Source organism: Triturus cristatus, chromosome 1_1 (genome assembly GCF_964204655.1).
Source record: "Triturus cristatus chromosome 1_1, aTriCri1.1, whole genome shotgun sequence".
Taxonomy (NCBI): Eukaryota; Metazoa; Chordata; class Amphibia; order Caudata; family Salamandridae; genus Triturus; species Triturus cristatus.
The window spans coordinates 1,237,884,998-1,237,904,828 of NC_140579.1; the positions used below are offsets into that span (position 1 = coordinate 1,237,884,998).

Consider the following 19,831-nt stretch of genomic DNA (forward strand, 5'->3'; position numbering starts at 1 on the left):
TTCTGATTGTGATCACAATGATGCTCAGGCACTCTGGCATTTACTTTTGCTGCAACAGTGTGTGAATACCTTTCATTGGCAATGACCTGTGAGATTGTTTATGTGGACATTCCTGCAGCATGTACTCCACATGTATTGATATAAGAATTTGTTTTTATCATGTTACATTGTTCATGTACAAAGTTCTTGCTTTAGTTTCCACCCCAACCCAAGATATGCAACTTCTTGTATAGGGGTATTTCTCCCTTACCCCAGTTATGCATCTTCATGTATGGGGTATTTACCCCACACCCCAGATATATTTCCACCCAAAACCACATATGCATATACATATATGGTGTATCCCCCACCAAAGCACAGATTTTCGTCAACATTGCTGTGTGTAGTTGCCACCCCTCTATTGACTGTATATTACTGTGTGTAGTTGCCACCCCCCCTATTGACTGTACATTGCTGTGGGTAGTTGTCACCCCCCTATTGAGTGTACATTACTGTGGGTAGTTGCCACCCCAATATTGACTGTACATTGCTGTGGGTAGTTGCCACCCACCTATTGACTGTACATTGTAGTGGGTAGTTGTCCCCCCCTATTGACTGTACATTGCTGTGGGTAGTTGCCACCCCCCCCTATTGACTGTACATTGCTGTGTGTAGTTGCCCCCCCCCCCATTGACTGTACATTGCTGTGGGTAGTTGCCAACCCCCTATTGAATCAACATTGCTGTATGGGTAGGTGTCGGACTTACCTTCTGCGACGAACGCGTCGGTTGAGGTTATGGCAGTGCTCGAAGAGGTAGCGTATGGGGATGACATGCACGATCCGATTCATGGGTGCATGTCTCGTTCAGCAGGAATTGTGGCGCGAATTGGTGCTGAAATACTCCTCTTCCGGCTGCTCTGACGTGTTGGTTGTAGCAACGGATTCGGCGTATGGGAAGTACGCATCGTACTTCGGCTTTTGGAATTCGACTTGAAAATGCCGCCAGACGACTCCTTTCTGCGTTTCCGGAGGTTTTTCGTTCAGACTATGAGGACAGAATCGGAGTGACCGTATCGTGTGGTGAGTAAAGGTTTTTGTGCAACTTATTGTGTTGTTTGGTTTAACCGGCTCCCAATACGAGTTGGTTGTACTGTTTGCCTCCGGACGCATCTGGGAGGGCCTTCCGCATGACATCGGAATCGGGCCCTTAGTTTCAAGAATGATGTAATGGTGTTAGACACTATTCCTCTGTGAGTACTGACTTTTGTATTTCTGCATTGCTATGGCCACCATGTCTGGATTTCCTTTAGATCCTCTGCTTACTAGACAGTGGAAAAAGTGGGCAGATGAGCTATTGCTGCCAATGATTCTTCTCTGTAACCAATCCCTGTAATCTGAGCTGGTACCTCAGAGCTGGAAAAAGGCCATAGTTCTGCCATTATTGAAAAAGCCATCAGCAGACCTAGCAGTTCTGGGTAAATATAAGGCGAACTGCCACCTTCCTTTCCCGGTGAAAATACTGGGACGCCACATTAGCCAGATCCTATCTCAATAGTATCAATAAGCCCTAGGGAGGTGGCTGTTCCCGGGGCATGGGGGGCCCGGAAGACCTCCCCCATTTCATTTAAATAATGATGCTCACATGCCCCCAGGACCTGGCCCATCAGGGAGCTTAACAATAGAGAAGCGAGGGAGCCCATGTTTCTCTCTGTATTTTTTGGGCGAGACTTGCAGTTCCAGCGCAACTCCTGCTGAAAGTTTTTATTAAACTACATTTTTTTCCCCTTGTGTGGTCCCTCTGTGACCCCTCCCAAGAGGCCTAGGGGGTCAGGGTATTACTACCCTTCCCCCTTTTCTCATTTGTTAACTTTTTTTCTGGGTCTCGGTAGGCAGTTGATCCTGTCTCTTAATAGCCAGCAGGATGTGGTAAAAATCTGTCAGACCTGTTTAGTAGACATCGTAAAGTGGATGAATGTAAACTCTCTTAAACTAAATTGGGATAAAACAGAATTCATCTGCTGCTAAGGAAATACTTTTCTGATGCCTCTTTCCTCAAATGTTGGCTACTACATACAGAGACAGAAATGCATCTTTCTGAGTCTGTTTGTAACCTTGAAGTTATCTTAGACAAACATCTTTCCTTTGAGAAGCACGTTTATAAAGTGACTGGTGTTTGCTTCGCACTGCTTTGTGGCTTCAGAAAGCTATTCCTAGTGTCACCCGTAAATGCTAAGTCTTTAATTGCAAAGAGTGTTATCCTTAGCCAGCTTGACTACTGTAATGCTCTTCTCCTTGGTGCTCCTGACTACTTGGTCAAGAGACTGCAGAGAGTCCAGATAGCTTCTGCTAAACTGACACTAAACAGATCTCGAAGATCCTCTGCATCCAACGCCCTTAGGGAACTCCATTGGCTTCCTGTGGAACAGAGGATTCTTTTTAAGTCTATGTGCAATGTGTTCAGGACCCTTCAGAATAATGGCTCTGTACTGCTGCAATTTAAACTGAAAAGGTTTGCTACGAGGAGGACTCTTATGTTCCGCTAGAGCTAATCTCATTCAGGAACACAGGTTTCAAAAGGTTCGACAAGGTGGAGGAGCCTTTTCAGTCAAAGATGCTCATTTGTGGAATAAGCTTCTGCCTACTCTGAGAGCACAAATTCAGGAAAGTCTTGAAGACCTGGTTGCTCCCAAAACAGTAGATGTTTGTACTAGTGTCTTACTCTTTACTTTTTTTCTCTGTCTAAATCAACTCAACGCCTCAATGCCAGGATACCAGTCTGCGTTACAACAAACAAATGATGGACGGAATGCTGACAATGCAGACATTCTCCCCCAGTCAAGAGATCTGGGTTAAATCCATCGTTCTTTTGCCCACTACGCCACCCCAGTTCAGACATGGCCATATGCAAATCAGTCTTGACCCCGTGCCTCATGGGAACAGTCCAGCCCGAACTGCCAAGCCATGTCTTCCCTGGACCGGAATCAAGCATCCTAGGACCGGTTTCTGGCTATCAGCCGTCATCAGCCAGGATAGCTTGACTCCAGTGGCGTAGTGAGCACGGGTCCCACGTCTGGGAATACCCATCCCACTTAGGGCGAAAAGCGTTACAACAAACAAATGATGGACGGAATGCTGACAATGCAGACATTCTCCCCCAGTCAAGAGATCTGGGTTAAATCCATCGTTCTTTTGCCCACTACGCCACCCCAGTTCAGACATGGCCATATGCAAATCAGTCTTGACCCCGTGCCTCATGGGAACAGTCCAGCCCGAACTGCCAAGCCATGTCTTCCCTGGACCGGAATCAAGCATCCTAGGACCGGTTTCTGGCTATCAGCCGTCATCAGCCAGGATAGCTTGACTCCAGTGGCGTAGTGAGCACGGGTCCCACGTCTGGGAATACCCATCCCACTTAGGGCGAAAAGCGTTACAACAAACAAATGATGGACGGAATGCTGACAATGCAGACATTCTCCCCCAGTCAAGAGATCTGGGTTAAATCCATCGTTCTTTTGCCCACTACGCCACCCCAGTTCAGACATGGCCATATGCAAATCAGTCTTGACCCCGTGCCTCATGGGAACAGTCCAGCCCGAACTGCCAAGCCATGTCTTCCCTGGACCGGAATCAAGCATCCTAGGACTGGTTTCTGGCTATCAGCCGTCATCAGCCAGGATAGCTTGACTCCAGTGGCGTAGTGAGCACGGGTCCCACGTCTGGGAATACCCATCCCACTTAGGGCGAAAAGCGTTACAACAAACAAATGATGGACGGAATGCTGACAATGCAGACATTCTCCCCCAGTCAAGAGATCTGGGTTAAATCCATTGTTCTTTTGCCCACTACGCCACCCCAGTTCAGACATGGCCATATGCAAATCAGTCTTGACCCCGTGCCTCATGGGAACAGTCCAGCCCGAACTGCCAAGCCATGTCTTCCCTGGACCGGAATCAAGCATCCTAGGACCGGTTTCTGGCTATCAGCCGTCATCAGCCAGGATAGCTTGACTCCAGTGGCGTAGTGAGCACGGGTCCCACGTCTGGGAATACCCATCCCACTTAGGGCGAAAAGCGTTACAACAAACAAATGATGGACGGAATGCTGACAATGCAGACATTCTCCCCCAGTCAAGAGATCTGGGTTAAATCCATCGTTCTTTTGCCCACTACGCCACCCCAGTTCAGACATGGCCATATGCAAATCAGTCTTGACCCCGTGCCTCATGGGAACAGTCCAGCCCGAACTGCCAAGCCATGTCTTCCCTGGACCAGAATCAAGCATCCTAGGACCGGTTTCTGGCTATCAGCCGTCATCAGCCAGGATAGCTTGACTCCAGTGGCGTAGTGAGCACGGGTCCCACGTCTGGGAATACCCATCCCACTTAGGGCGAAAAGCGTTACAACAAACAAATGATGGACGGAATGCTGACAATGCAGACATTCTCCCCCAGTCAAGAGATCTGGGTTAAATCCATCGTTCTTTTGCCCACTACGCCACCCCAGTTCAGACATGGCCATATGCAAATCAGTCTTGACCCCGTGCCTCATGGGAACAGTCCAGCCCGAACTGCCAAGACATGTCTTCCCTGGACCGGAATCAAGCATCCTAGGACCGGTTTCTGGCTATCAGCCGTCATCAGCCAGGATAGCTTGACTCCAGTGGCGTAGTGAGCACGGGTCCCACGTCTGGGAATACCCATCCCACTTAGGGCGAAAAGCGTTACAACAAACAAATGATGGACGGAATGCTGACAATGCAGACATTCTCCCCCAGTCAAGAGATCTGGGTTAAATCCATCGTTCTTTTGCCCACTACGCCACCCCAGTTCAGACATGGCCATATGCAAATCAGTCTTGACCCCGTGCCTCATGGGAACAGTCCAGCCCGAACTGCCAAGCCATGTCTTCCCTGGACCGGAATCAAGCATCCTAGGACCGGTTTCTGGCTATCAGCCGTCATCAGCCAGGATAGCTTGACTCCAGTGGCGTAGTGAGCACGGGTCCCACGTCTGGGAATACCCATCCCACTTAGGGCGAAAAAGTTACAACAAACAAATGATGGACGGAATGCTGACAATGCAGACATTCTCCCCCAGTCAAGAGATCTGGGTTAAATCCATCGTTCTTTTGCCCACTACGCCACCCCAGTTCAGACATGGCCATATGCAAATCAGTCTTGACCCCGTGCCTCATGGGAACAGTCCAGCCCGAACTGCCAAGCCATGTCTTCCCTGGACCGGAATCAAGCATCCTAGGACCGGTTTCTGGCTATCAGCCGTCATCAGCCAGGATAGCTTGACTCCAGTGGCGTAGTGAGCACGGGTCCCACGTCTGGGAATACCCATCCCACTTAGGGCGAAAAGCGTTACAACAAACAAATGATGGACGGAATGCTGACAATGCAGACATTCTCCCCCAGTCAAGAGATCTGGGTTAAATCCATCGTTCTTTTGCCCACTACGCCACCCCAGTTCAGACATGGCCATATGCAAATCAGTCTTGACCCCGTGCCTCATGGGAACAGTCCAGCCCGAACTGCCAAGCCATGTCTTCCCTGGACCGGAATCAAGCATCCTAGGACCGGTTTCTGGCTATCAGCCGTCATCAGCCAGGATAGCTTGACTCCAGTGGCGTAGTGAGCACGGGTCCCACGTCTGGGAATACCCATCCCACTTAGGGCGAAAAGCGTTACAACAAACAAATGATGGACGGAATGCTGACAATGCAGACATTCTCCCCCAGTCAAGAGATCTGGGTTAAATCCATCGTTCTTTTGCCCACTACGCCACCCCAGTTCAGACATGGCCATATGCAAATCAGTCTTGACCCCGTGCCTCATGGGAACAGTCCAGCCCGAACTGCCAAGCCATGTCTTCCCTGGACCGGAATCAAACATCCTAGGACCGGTTTCTGGCTATCAGCTGGGGTGGCGTAGTGGACAAAAGAACCATTTGTTTGTTGTAACGCTTTTCGCCCTAAGTGGAATGGGTATTCCCAGACGTGGGACCCGTGCTCACTACGCCACTGGAGTTATGCTATCCTGGCTGATGACGGCTGATAGCCAGAAACCGGTCCTAGGATGCTTGATTCCGGTCCAGGGAAGACATGGCTTGGCAGTTCGGGCTGGACTGTTCCCATGAGGCACAGGGTCAAGACTGATTTGCATATGGCCATGTCTAAACTGGGGTGGCGTAGTGGGCAAAAGAACGATGGATTTAACCCAGATCTCTTGACTGGGGGAGAATGTCTGCATTGTCAGCATTCCGTCCATCATTTGTTTGTTGTAACGCTTTTCGCCCTAAGTGGGATGGGTATTCCCAGACGTGGGACCCGTGCTCACTACGCCACTGGAGTTATGCTATCCTGGCTGATGACGGCTGATAGCCAGAAACCGGTCCTAGGATGCTTGATTCCGGTCCAGGGAAGACATGGCTTGGCAGTTCGGGCTGGACTGTTCCCATGAGGCACAGGGTCAAGACTGATTTGCATATGGCCATGTCTAAACTGGGGTGGCGTAGTGGGCAAAAGAACGATGGATTTAACCCAGATCTCTTGACTGGGGGAGAATGTCTGCATTGTCAGCATTCCGTCCATCATTTGTTTGTTGTAACGCTTTTCGCCCTAAGTGGGATGAGTATTCCCAGACATGGGACCCGTGCTCACTACGCTACTGGAGTTATGCTATCCTGGCTGATGACGGCTGATAGCCAGAAACCGGTCCTAGGATGCTTGATTCCGGTCCAGGGAAGACATGGCTTGGCAGTTCGGGCTGGACTGTTCCAATGAGGCACAGGGTCAAGACTGATTTGCATATGGCCATGTCTAAACTGGGGTGGCGTAGTGGGCAAAAGAACGATGGATTTAACCCAGATCTCTTGACTGGGGGAGAATGTCAGCATTGTCAGCATTCCGTCCATCATTTGTTTGTTGTAACGCTTTTCGCCCTAAGTGGGATGGGTATTCCCAGACGTGGGACCCGTGCTCACTACGCCACTGGAGTTATGCTATCCTGGCTGATGACGGCTGATAGCCAGAAACCGGTCCTAGGATGCTTGATTCCGGTCCAGGGAAGACATGGCTTGGCAGTTCGGGCTGGACTGTTCTCATGAGGCACAGGGTCAAGACTGATTTGCATATGGCCATGTCTAAACTGGGGTGGCGTAGTGGGCAAAAGAACGATGGATTTAACCCAGATCTCTTGACTGGGGGAGAATGTCTGCATTGTCAGCATTCCGTCCATCATTTGTTTGTTGTAACGCTTTTCGCCCTAAGTGGCATGGGTATTCCCAGACGTGGGACCCGTGCTCACTACGCCACTGGAGTTATGCTATCCTGGCTGATGACGGCTGATAGCCAGAAACCGGTCCTAGGATGCTTGATTCCGGTCCAGGGAAGACATGGCTTGGCAGTTCGGGCTGGACTGTTCCCATGAGGCACAGGGTCAAGACTGATTTGCATATGGCCATGTCTAAACTGGGGTGGCGTAGTGGGCAAAAGAACGATGGATTTAACCCAGATCTCTTGACTGGGGGAGAATGTCTGCATTGTCAGCACTCCGTCCATCATTTGTTTGTTGTAACGCTTTTCGCCCTAAGTGGGATGGGTATTCCCAGACGTGGGACCCGTGCTCACTACGCCACTGGAGTTATGCTATCCTGGCTGATGACGGCTGATAGCCAGAAACCGGTCCTAGGATGCTTGATTCTGGTCCAGGGAAGACGGTGCTTGGCAGTTCGGGCTGGACTGTTCCCATGAGGCACAGGGTCAAGACTGATTTGCATATGGCCATGTCTAAACTGGGGTGGCGTAGTGGGCAAAAGAACGATGGATTTAACCCAGATCTCTTGACTGGGGGAGAATGTCTGCATTGTCAGCATTCCGTCCATCATTTGTTTGTTGTAACGCTTTTCGCCCTAAGTGGGATGGGTATTCCCAGACGTGGGACCCGTGCTCACTACGCCACTGGAGTTATGCTATCCTGGCTGATGACGGCTGATAGCCAGGAACCGGTCCTAGGATGCTTGATTCCGGTCCAGGGAAGACATGGCTTGGCAGTTCGGGCTGGACTGTTCCCATGAGGCACAGGGTCAAGACTGATTTGCATATGGCCATGTCTAAACTGGGGTGGCGTAGTGGGCAAAAGAACGATGGATTTAACCCAGATCTCTTGACTGGGGGAGAATGTCTGCATTGTCAGCATTCCGTCCATCATTTGTTTGTTGTAACGCTTTTCACCCTAAGTGGGATGGGTATTCCCAGACGTGGGACCCGTGCTCACTACGCCACTGGAGTTATGCTATCCTGGCTGATGACGGCTGATAGCCAGAAACCGGTCCTAGGATGCTTGATTCCGGTCCAGGGAAGACATGGCTTGGCAGTTCGGGCTGGACTGTTCCCATGAGGCACAGGGTCAAGACTGATTTGCATATGGCCATGTCTAAACTGGGGTGGCGTAGTGGGCAAAAGAACGATGGATTTAACCCAGATCTCTTGACTGGGGGAGAATGTCTGCATTGTCAGCATTCCGTCCATCATTTGTTTGTTGTAACGCTTTTCGCCCTAAGTGGGATAGGTATTCCCAGACGTGGGACCCGTGCTCACTACGCCACTGGAGTTATGCTATCCTGGCTGATGACGGCTGATAGCCAGAAACCGGTCCTAGGATGCTTGATTCCGGTCCAGGGAAGACATGGCTTGGCAGTTCGGGCTGGACTGTTCCCATGAGGCACAGGGTCAAGACTGATTTGCATATGGCCATGTCTAAACTGGGGTGGCGTAGTGGGCAAAAGAACATTGGATTTAACCCAGATCTCTTGACTGGGGGAGAATGTCTGCATTGTCAGCATTCCGTCCATCATTTGTTTGTTGTAAGGATACCAGTCTGGTCAGAGTGCACTCTATAAATGCTACAAATAAATAAAGCCAAGCAATGTCAAACCATGAAAATCACATCAGATACAATGAAAAAAGAGGCCGTCACAAACCCCACTCTAGTTTATTTTTTGTATTTTACTAAAGAATTGATTACGTCCCCTCGCACTGCTATTAAGCCATACAGGAGCTGAGTTTTTCATGTACGCAATGACACAACTTATTTTTGGAGTGTCACCAGATCAAGGCTCGCACACAGACTCTATATTTAATCTATCTGAAAGTCTTACAGCTGTTAGATAGTGGATGTTTTCTAGCTACTTGAAGTTAAATCCAAGCAAGACAGAGCTTCTAGTTTCATTTATTAAGAGCAAAAGTGATGTACCTCCACTAGCTTAGGTGTATGGGCACACACCTCTGCTCCCAGCAAACTCTGTACATAATCTCAAAAATTCATATTGACTCATATTTAGGCACAGCTCACCATGTCTCACTCTCATCAAACTCATGCTACTCCCTCCTCAAGATACTCTGTCAAATTTTGCTTTAATGAATTCCACAGTGAGACTACCTATTGTTACCTCTCTCATACACCAAGAATTGATTATGCATGCAATGGAATTCTCCTCAGAGCCTCAGAGAAATAGCCAGCCCATCTTTAATTAGTTCAAAATTCTGTAGTATGTTTTGTGTGGATTGAAAAAAACCTTATTCAATAACAGCCAGGAATTGTCTTTGTTGGCTTCAATACATTCACTTGTGATGTTTAAGGCTATGTGTATTCTGCAAAATGCTGTTTATTCTCAAAAACCTGTCTTTTTGGTAAAGAAATTGGGTGTTATGTCACACAATGAAAGCTCAGATTGAAGCAGCAATTTGTCCTCTGAATACCTGAAAATTCTGACCTCGAGACACAGAGACAAGGCTCTCTCCGTCGCTGCACTTAAATGTTTGAATTCACTCCTAGTACATCTTTACAAACAGCTTCACCATCCTAAATTTAGAAAGAGTTTACAAATCTCTAATTTTCATCTAATCATACCTCTAATAACCAGAACCATTGCCAAGAAATCCAAGTGAAAACGCTGTGCTGTAAAAATGATCAATATCATATCATCTATCATGACATGAGGTCTTCCTCACAACTAAGTTTGTCTCCAGTCTGACCTAAAAAGAACTCATAATTTCAAACATACGGGTGGTTAATCTTCAGAAAAATGTGTATCTGGAAAGGGCACATGGTAGGATGCATTCTGGAGAAATGATTTGTCAAGAATGGAAGGGAAGAACTCTACTATATAAGAAAAAAGATGGGTCAAGTGAAACTGGGACACAGCAAAAAGGTAAGGAGCGAGCTGTTGCATATAAAGGATAGGATAGGATATATGTTTGTATAGCGCTCGAATGCCGCGGCGTCTTGGCGCTGGTGTGTATGGAAATGGTACAGCCTATGTTACAGGAGCTAGATTGAGGTAAACAGCCAAGTTTTCAGATCTTTCCTAAAGGATTGCCGATTTGACTGAAATCTCATGGCTGTTGGCATTTTGTTCCATAACTTTCCTGCACAGTTTGAAATGGTTCTTCCACCCCATCTCACTCGCCTAATCCTATAAATTTGGAGAAGGCCAGGATTACTGGATTTTAGGGCGCGAGCAGAGGTATAGGGCATAAACATTTTTTGGATGTCCTTAGCCCCTCCTCCATAGAATGCTTTATGAACCAGGTATAGAACCTTGAATTCCACACGCTGCTGCACAGGGAGGCAATGCAGTGCTCTGATTCCTGCCGAGGTTGATTGACCTCTAGGTATATTTAAGAGCAGCCTTGCAGCAGCATTCTGTAATGACTGCAGCTTACTCATCTGGGTTTTGTCAATCCCCAACAGCAGAGCATTGCAATAATCAAGTTTAGATAATAAGAGAGCCACCACCACTGTCTTCTGTAATTCCTGCGCAATGAAAGGGAATATCTTTCTCAAAGTTTTTATTAGAAAGAAGCAGGAAGAAGTAAGACTATTTACCTGAGCGGAGAAGTTTAGCTGGCTATCAATGATGACTCCGAGGTTTCTGACCTTGGGCACGGGGCTGGGGCATTCCCCCGCTCTCACCGGCCACCAGGAGTCATTCCACAGGGATCGCCCCTGACCAAACTCAATAACCTCCGTCTTGTCTGTGTTAATTATCAGGAAGCTATGGTTCATCCAGGTCATGATCTCAGTAAGGCACGCATGAAACCTAACAGCTGTATCTTCAGGTTGTTTGGCTATCGAAATTATAATATGAGAATCACCTGCATAAGATAACAGGGCAAAACCATGCTTCCTGATGAGTCTGGCCAGGGGAATGACATAGATGTTAAACATCGTCGGTGATAGGGCTGATTCCTGTGGAACTCCACAGGGAAGATGGAACCAGTCTGACTGCATGCCATCCCAGTACAAGCTCTGCTCCCTCCCCTCCAAAAATGATGAGAGGAGGGTCAGAGCCGAGCCCTCGATCCTCACTTCCTGCAGCCGTTGCACTAACACCGTGTGATTCACGGTGTCAAAAGCTGCTAACAAATCTAATAGTACGAGGACTGCTCTACCCCCTCCATCAACTATTCTGCGGATCTCCTCAGTTGCTACAATCAGAGCAAATTCAGTAGAGTGGTATGACCGAAAGCCATGCTGAGTAGAATCCAGCAGATTGTTGGTGTCCAGGTACTCAGTCAGCACCTTATTCACCGACTTCCCCAAGATTTTAGCTGCTATGGGTAATCCAGCAATCGGGCGATAGTTCTTGGGCTCCGAGGGATCTAGGGTGGATTTTTCAGGATTGGCCTAATCATTGCTTTTTTCCAACAAACTGGGTAGCTACCTGATTCTAACACTTGATTGACTAGTGGAGTCAATTCATCTCCAATTCTCCTAGTAGCCAGATGCTTAATCGCAGGGGGACAAGGGTCTTTGGGTGAACCAGATTTTATAGAAACAAGAAGTTTATATACCTCCTCGTTTGTAATTGCTGGAAAACTTGCTAATCTAGAGTGTATTGCTCCAGCCTCATCCAATGGTTGATCTGGGTTGTGTGGACCCGTTCGAGTTTTCAAAAGGTCATCATAAATTACTTGGACCTTATTCTGAAAATATATGACCAGTTTATTGCACATAGCTTGGTCTGTTTGGAAGACATTTACCTGCTGAGATTTAGACAACAGTGTGACTGTTTTAAAAAGTTCCTTAGTGGAATTACCGACTTCCTTGATCTTGGTTGTGTAAAATAATCTTTTTGTGGCAGTGATTGCGTCCTTATACTGTTGGAGGGCAAGATTGTATGTTGTTTTCTTATCTTTACTGTAATCTTGTCTCCAAAGACGTTCCGCTCTCCTGCAGTTTACTTTTAGACCTTTCAGCTCAGAGCTGTACCAAGATGACGAGGGCTTTAGTCTCCTGACCGTCACCAATTTTTCAGGTGCCACACAATCAGCCGCTGTCAAGAGCCATTCATTAAACACTGATACTGCCTCGTTATTGTCCTTAGCCAGCAAAAGAGGGAGTTGGCCAAGGGCCATTTCTAGGTCGTTGGCTTGGACTTTGTTCCAGCGTCTAGTTTTTACCTTCACTGCTTTAGTTTGAGTTTGGTAAATCGGCTGAATGACCATGATGTTAAAATAGACAGCTAGAAAGAATACATTATCCTCAATTGTACCTATAAAGACCAATAGTCAGTTACTTGAAAAAAAATTACAATGTACAATTGTGGCATCTTCTCCTATGTATAATTGTTTGCAACATTGTACATCAGCCCACTGACCCTTGATGTGAGGGTTGTGTATTAAAAACAAGTACAGATAAGATCATAGAGTTGTTTTCCAGAAATAGCTTAATTAACTTGATCTTAATTATTTCTATTAGACTCTAACTTAGCACAATATAACGACATAATGAAAAAGAAGAGATCGTGTTTGAACAGCATTACCTGGATCGGATTAAAATTCTATACACTGACGCTTTTGCTCGCATAAGGTCTGGTGTACTGTGTCTGATAAATGGACCATAGAGAGTGGCACTAGGCAGGAAGGTCCCTATCTCCACTATTATTTGCACTGGTGGTTGAGACATTGGTGCTCAAGCTGATATATGCACTGTGTGAATGGGAAGGACGTGGGTGACCCAGTGCAAACCATATCAATGTATCCAAATGACACATTGGTGTAAGTTAGCCAACTCTAGACATCTGTCTCTAGTTTGTTGCAAGAGTTGGAAAGATTTGGTTGAGCCTCTGGCATATGCATTAATAGGCAAACACAAGGAGATGATGGACGGAGTGCTGAAACTTTTCAAACACTCACCCCCAGTCACAGATCTGGGTTGAATCATCATCATTCTTTAGCTCACTTTGCCACCCCAGTTCAGACACAGCTATATGCAAATCAGTCTTGACCCTGTGCCTCATGGGAAGAGTCCAGCCCGAACTGCCAAGCCATGTCTTCCCTGGACCAGAAACAAGGATCTTGGGACCAGTTTTGGGCTAACAGCCCTCTTCAGCCAGGCTAGCTTGAATCCAGTGGCAAAGTGAGCAAGGGACCCACGTCTGGGAATACCCTGCCAACTTAGGGCGAACAAAGCAAACAATGAGATGATGGACAGAGTGCTGAAACTTTTCAAACACTCACCCCCAGTCACAGATCTGGGTTGAATCCATCATCATTCTTTAGCTCACTTTGCCACCCCAGTTCAGACACAGCTATATGCAAATCATTCTTGACCTTGTGCCGCATGGGAACAGTCCAGCCCCAACTGCCAAGCCATGTCTTCCCTGGACCGGAAACAAGCATCCTGGGACCGGTTTCGGGCTAACAGCCCTCTTCAGCCAGGCTAGCTTGAATCCAGTGGCAAGGGACCCACGTCTGGGCATACCCTGCCAACTTATGGCGAAGAAAGCAAACACAAGGAGATGATGGACGGAGTGCTGAAACTTTTCAAACACTCACCCCGAGTGGGATGGGTATGCCCAGACGTGGGTCCCGTGTTCTCCATGCCACTGAAGTCAAGCTATCTTGGCTGATGAGTGCTGAAAGCCCGAAACCGGTCATAGGATGCTTGTTTTCAGTCCAGGGAGGACCTGTCCTGGCAGTTCGGGCTGGACTGTTCCCATTGGGGCGCAGAGTCAAGACTGATTTGCATATGGCTGGGTCCAAACTGGAATGGCATGGTGAGCAAAAAAACGATGGATTTAGGCCCAGATCTGTGTACTGGGGTGAATATAGGACATGCATTCTGCCCATCAATTGTTCTTTTTGCATATGCATTAATAGGGACAAAACTATTTTATTATTAAGGAGATTGTTGGGAATTACCCACAACAAACTCCAGAGAATAGACTTACAATGGTAAATGGCGAGGTTTAGATATTTAAGTATGCTGTTAGCACATTCTGTTGAAAATCAACACTCCTACAGTTCTGGGATGGATGATTTTGGGCCTTGGGCACCCATGCAGTTTTGGAATACATTCTCCTTGTCCATTATGGGCAGAATTGCAATTGCATCAGGATATTCTTCCCTCGCGGCCTCTATGTCCTCCAAAGCATGCTCTGTCCAGTCCTGCAATACATTTTTAAAGAATAGGTAGTATGCTGATCTCAGTGGCAAGCAGAGTCCAGCTAGACATATAAAAAATGGACAGAGTGGATGGCAGCTTTGACTTGCCTGATCTTGAAATTTATTATTTTGCAGCACAACTGCAACACGTCATAAAATGGTGTGAAGAAGCAGATAATTAGGAAAAAAGACTGATCAGTGACACCCTGGGAGAAGAGACTCTACCGGTAATTTTCCCAAGCAGTATGCCTATATCTTTTGCCCGACAGCTGCCACGTTGGAGATTGCCTTCAAAAGAGCCCTGCTACAATCCACATTCACCATGTATTTGGAAATCTGGCGGCTACAGCTATTCAGAGACCTGTGTCCTTGGCAATTTTGTTTTTAGAAACGGAGGGGGCAGCATCGAGGGTAAGGCGTTACTTACTTCACAGAACTAGAAATTGTTCTTCTGCAGGGTGTTGTTTGGCCGGTGTTCCGACTTCTTTAACCCAAGCAAGGCAGATATGAAACCTGTGGAAATGGCCGAATTGCCTTCAATTTCGCATTTTCTTACCGCCAATTAAAAAAATGATTTCACCCATCCCTTCCTGTCAGCCCTGGAGTTTGTGATACCAAGGGTCCATGTAGCTGGGTGGGAGAGGGATTACAGGTGTAACTATAAGCTTTTCTGAAGAATGCCTCGGGAATCAGTAATTCTCCGTCCAGTTCTTCAAACCCTCGTGCAGTTTCACCCATTTGCCTTCAGCAGTCAAAGTTCCCGGATAAAACAGGATGGCTGTGCATCTTGTAATTTTGATGGGGTCTGCAACTCATATTACTGGCACAATCAGAATAGCATGGAAACTTGTAATGAATCCCTGGCTCATTTATTTCCTCAAAATTATTTAGTATTCAAGCTCACCCACCTTAAAGCCTCAAATGCAGAGTTGCCTTAGAAGTTTGGAGATACTCTACTGAAAATCACTCTTGCAATCAGCTGCATGGAAATGGGTCTGCGATTTAAAGATGGAGTGATGTCTCATCAGAAAGACAGTATAGAACATATTTGTGCACCTTTTCCCAGGAACCACCTAGCATGATATTTACATACAGTAGGATGTCATGCAAAAGGAAATTCTTCCATGGTTTCAACTGTGGTGCGGCTTATCTCATTTATATGTACAATAATTGGACTAAAAACTCATATGTCGATCCATGTTTAAGTTTATTGTAATGAGACATATTTTCCCCTATCTTACTGTGATTGCCTGTTGAGGTACACATTTAGAATTACCAAAACTGACTGAACATACCAATATATTTCAAGTGGAAGAGATGACTTTACCAATAACAAAATGAAATACAGGTGCAAACAAAAAATACCAATAGACTAACCCAAGCTGCAGATAAATCTTCTCAAAAGAAGAATAATTAGTGTGACTTCTATACAGTTTACTTGTCATTTAAAAAAAGAAAGATCTTTGCAAATCAGAAGACAGCTTTCCTCCCACAAACCATTTAAAATATTGTTTCTCAGTGCAAGTCCCAAACATCACATATTAAAGATGTCAGCTTTGGATCCTTTAATTTCCAAGATATGAGCACTTCTGAATGGTTGTGGTTAAGAGTCCTGAGTTCTGTGAGTCGTCCTATGAGCCGTACAAAATGCTGTGGATCTTCGGGATGATACAATTTAGAATACTTGTGTAACATTTCTAAAAGTGGTTCTTGTAACTGTTCTACGCATAATTTGTTTTTTAGGAATGGACGATCTGAAAAAAAAATGAAGCGACAAATTAGTGACACGCAAGCTATGGAGTACATTGTAACCTTACAAACAAGATGAATTGCGGGACTACCACATGTTTCTCTTAAACTGCAGATCCCTACCCAAACACAGTTTGGAAATATCAATGCTGCTGGGTGAGCACATGCCGGACATAGTCTTTTTGACTGAAACATGGCTCACTCAGAGCCTGACCTGGTACAAGCCCTTATATCAGGCTACCAGATCGTCCGTTTGGACCGCGTCCAGGGGAAAGGCGGGGGGCTTGCTATCATTTATAAAGACATCTATTCCTGTCGCTGCCCTACGGAGTCCATTGCAGGCTGTGAGAGCATGCCCTTTGTCATCGAATTCTCCCCTAACAAAAGCTTCACTGGCATTCTAATCTACCGCCCTCCTGGAGCACTCAAACAGTTCCAGACAGCGCTACCTTCTGCTGTGGCCGAACTAATTACTTCACCGGCAAATTTCACACTACTGGGCGACCTCAACATACACTTCGATAATACACAGGACAGCGTCGCCACAGAGATGACGGCCAGCTTAGCGGCAGTCGAACTAGAGCAGCTTGTCTCCTCCCCTACGCACATAAAAGGCCACCTACTAGACTCTGTATTCAGCAACTGCACACAGTTAACAATTGGCACTATCAGTCGTCTTCCATGGACTGATCACTTCCTGATCCCACTCACCTGGACTACACACAAATGCGTCCCACCCTCCCACATCCCCCGCAGAATGAGGAATTGGTCCAAACTATGTCTGGATGACTGGACCAACATTCTTACCAAAACTAGGCCTGTGCTCAACGGCGATCCCTCTAAAGGTAACAGTGAATACGACAATTGGATCACAAATTCACTAGACTCCATATTACCCCTCCGCACTACTAGCTCAAAAAGACATCAGAAAACAGCGCCCTGGTACTCAGAAGAACTTAGAGACAAAAAGCGCATCTATAAGAGGCTGGAAAGGAAGTGGCGCTTGAGCTACGCTGCTACGGACAAAGCCACTTACAGGGAGGCCATTGGAGCCTACAAATCGGCAATAAAACTGACACAATCGATTTATTACAATGACAAAATAATGTCGGCCAAATGTAAACCCAAAGAAATGTACCAAACGGTAAAAAGTCTAACTACGCTTCCACCCCCACCAATTGCCAACCCCAATGTGCCCTCCCGATGTAACGATCTGGCTGATTTCTTCTTCCTTAAGGTAAACAAAATCTACACATCTTTTCCGGACATTGACTCGGACCCACTCCCCCAAGGACATTATCCAGCAGCTGAAGTAGAGGAGTCGCCTCATAACACCCAAGCCCACTTCCCACAGTTAGACTCAGTAACACTCGAGTCTCTGATGCACCAAATAAAATCTGGCTCCCCATGCGACCCTGCACCACCGAATACGCTGGTCTCGGCTAGCCAGGTGATTCTTCCCACACTATTGGAGTTATTGAACTCCTCGATAGTGACTAGCACAGTTCCACCAACCTGGAAACATGCCAGGGTCTGAGCACTCTTGAAGAAACCCAACCTCGATCCTGGCATCCTCAACAGCTATCGCCCTATCTCACTGCTCCCCTGGGCAAGCAAAGTCCTCGAAAAACACATTAACACCTCTCTAACCAGGTTTTTCAAGAGCAACCATCTGCTTGACACCACCCAGACGGGCTTCCGTCCCAAACATGGTACGGAGACGGCTTTGGTGGCAGTCACAGAGGAAGTGAGGCGGATCCTAGATCAGGGGGGATCAGTGGCAGTGATCCTCCTTGACCTGAGCGCCGCCTTTGATACGGTGAACCATAAAATCCTCCTTCGCCGCCTCCTGAGCTTAGGAATATCAGGAGAAGCCCTAGCTTGGCTCAAGTCCTTTCTAAAAGACCGCACCTTCCGAGTCTTTGAAGGAGCCTCAGTCTCCTCAAGCAAGCCTCTGGAATGTGGGGTACCGCAGGGCTCCTCATTAAGCCCCACGTTATTCAACGCATACATGAGACCACTGGCAGGGATTATCCGTCCGCATGGCATTAAGATCGTCACTTATGCGGACGACACCCAGCTAGTGGTCTCCCTTGCGCATAAGAACATAAGCACAGATCAGCTTGACTCCCTGTCTGGAGCAGGTAAAGAGCTGGATGACGAAGTCATGCTTAAAGCTCAATGGGGATAAAACCGAGTTCATGCTCCTCGGTCCATCTGCCCCCTCCACCCTCCACCTTAGAGCTATTGTGGCCCCCCAGCCTAGGTGCCCCCCCTACACCCAGAGATAACATAAAAAGTCTCGGAATATGGCTAGACAAATCCCTAACATTCAATACACAAGTCACCAAACTATCAGCAACATGCTTTGGTCTCATCAGGATGATGAAAAAAATCCTCCCACTTCTTCCTTTCGAGGCCAAACAGGTAGTCATCCAGGGCCTGATTCTGTCCCGTATTGACTTTAGCAACGCCCTGTATTTAGGGGCTCCTGAATACTGCCTGAACAAACTACAGCGGATCCAAAACTGTGCAGCCCGCACACTTCTTGGAATCCCCCGCAGAACCCCGATAGGGCCGGGATTAAAAACTCTGCACTGGCTCCCTGTCAGGGATAGAATTAAGTTCAAGGCCATGTGCATCACCCACCAAGCCTTTTGGAAATCCGGCCCTGTAATCAACCACTCCCTGGTCACTCCCTACCACCCCAAGAAAGAGCTTCGCTCCTCTCAAGCCTTCCTAGCCGTTGTCCCGCAGATACGAAGATCCAGAGCAGGAGGTCGATCTTTCTCCTACAATGCATCCAAACTGTGGAACTCTCTCCCCCTACATCTAAGGTTCAACTCCAACCTACTAACCTTTCGCAAACAATTAAAAACCTTACTCTTTAACTAAAAACAAACTTACTCCCTGTGATCAACTTAAGTAGAAGGTTCATTCTATTCCCTAGCGCCTGGACGCCTCAGGGCAGCTATTCGCGCTTAACAAATTTCTTTCATTTCATTTCATTTCAAGTGCTGGTATTCATAAAAAACAAAGGGGGAAACATTATTTTGAGGAAAATAATTTGGATTTAGCTCTATACGTGTGTGCATATATGTGCGTGTATGTGTACAGTGTGTTCACTAAAAGAGGACAAAATTCATCTGCTCCAATACTGCATGGCTATTTTCTTATTTGCATGCTTACGTTTCTTGCAAGGTTATTGTGAAACAATTGCAATCATATAAATGCAAACAAACATTGAAAATGAAAATACCCTCCAGTTTAAAAAATTTTAATACACCGTATTCACATATCAACTTTCCTGTTGTTATTATAAACACTGTGTTGGCCTTTTATCGTAAATCAAACAGCCATTTACTTTTTGGGAATGCTTAATCTGTGTCCAACCCCCCAACTCCTTGCAGTAACACATGAAGGTTAGATTTACCTTTGTATACTCTTACATATGGTTGACCATTTTGTGACAAAGACTGGGTTTACTGAGAAAGTGGAGACCTTTCCTCTCCCCTCATTATAAAGAGGCATTGGCAAGGCCAAAAGGTCTCACATTTATTTTGCAGTCTTTAGTAAAACATTTAAAAAACTCCTGCAGTGTATAAATAAAAAAATTACAATTGTGTTCTATACACAATACTGCTGAGAG

At 46.7% G+C, this 19,831-nt stretch overlaps 1 pseudogene; it reads right to left on the bottom strand.

Annotated features, from left to right (window-relative positions):
• Positions 1 to 15,625: 15,625 nt before the first annotated feature.
• LOC146871894 (bile acid receptor-like) overlaps positions 15,626 to 19,831 on the bottom strand; it is a 373,335-nt pseudogene continuing 369,129 nt past the window's right edge.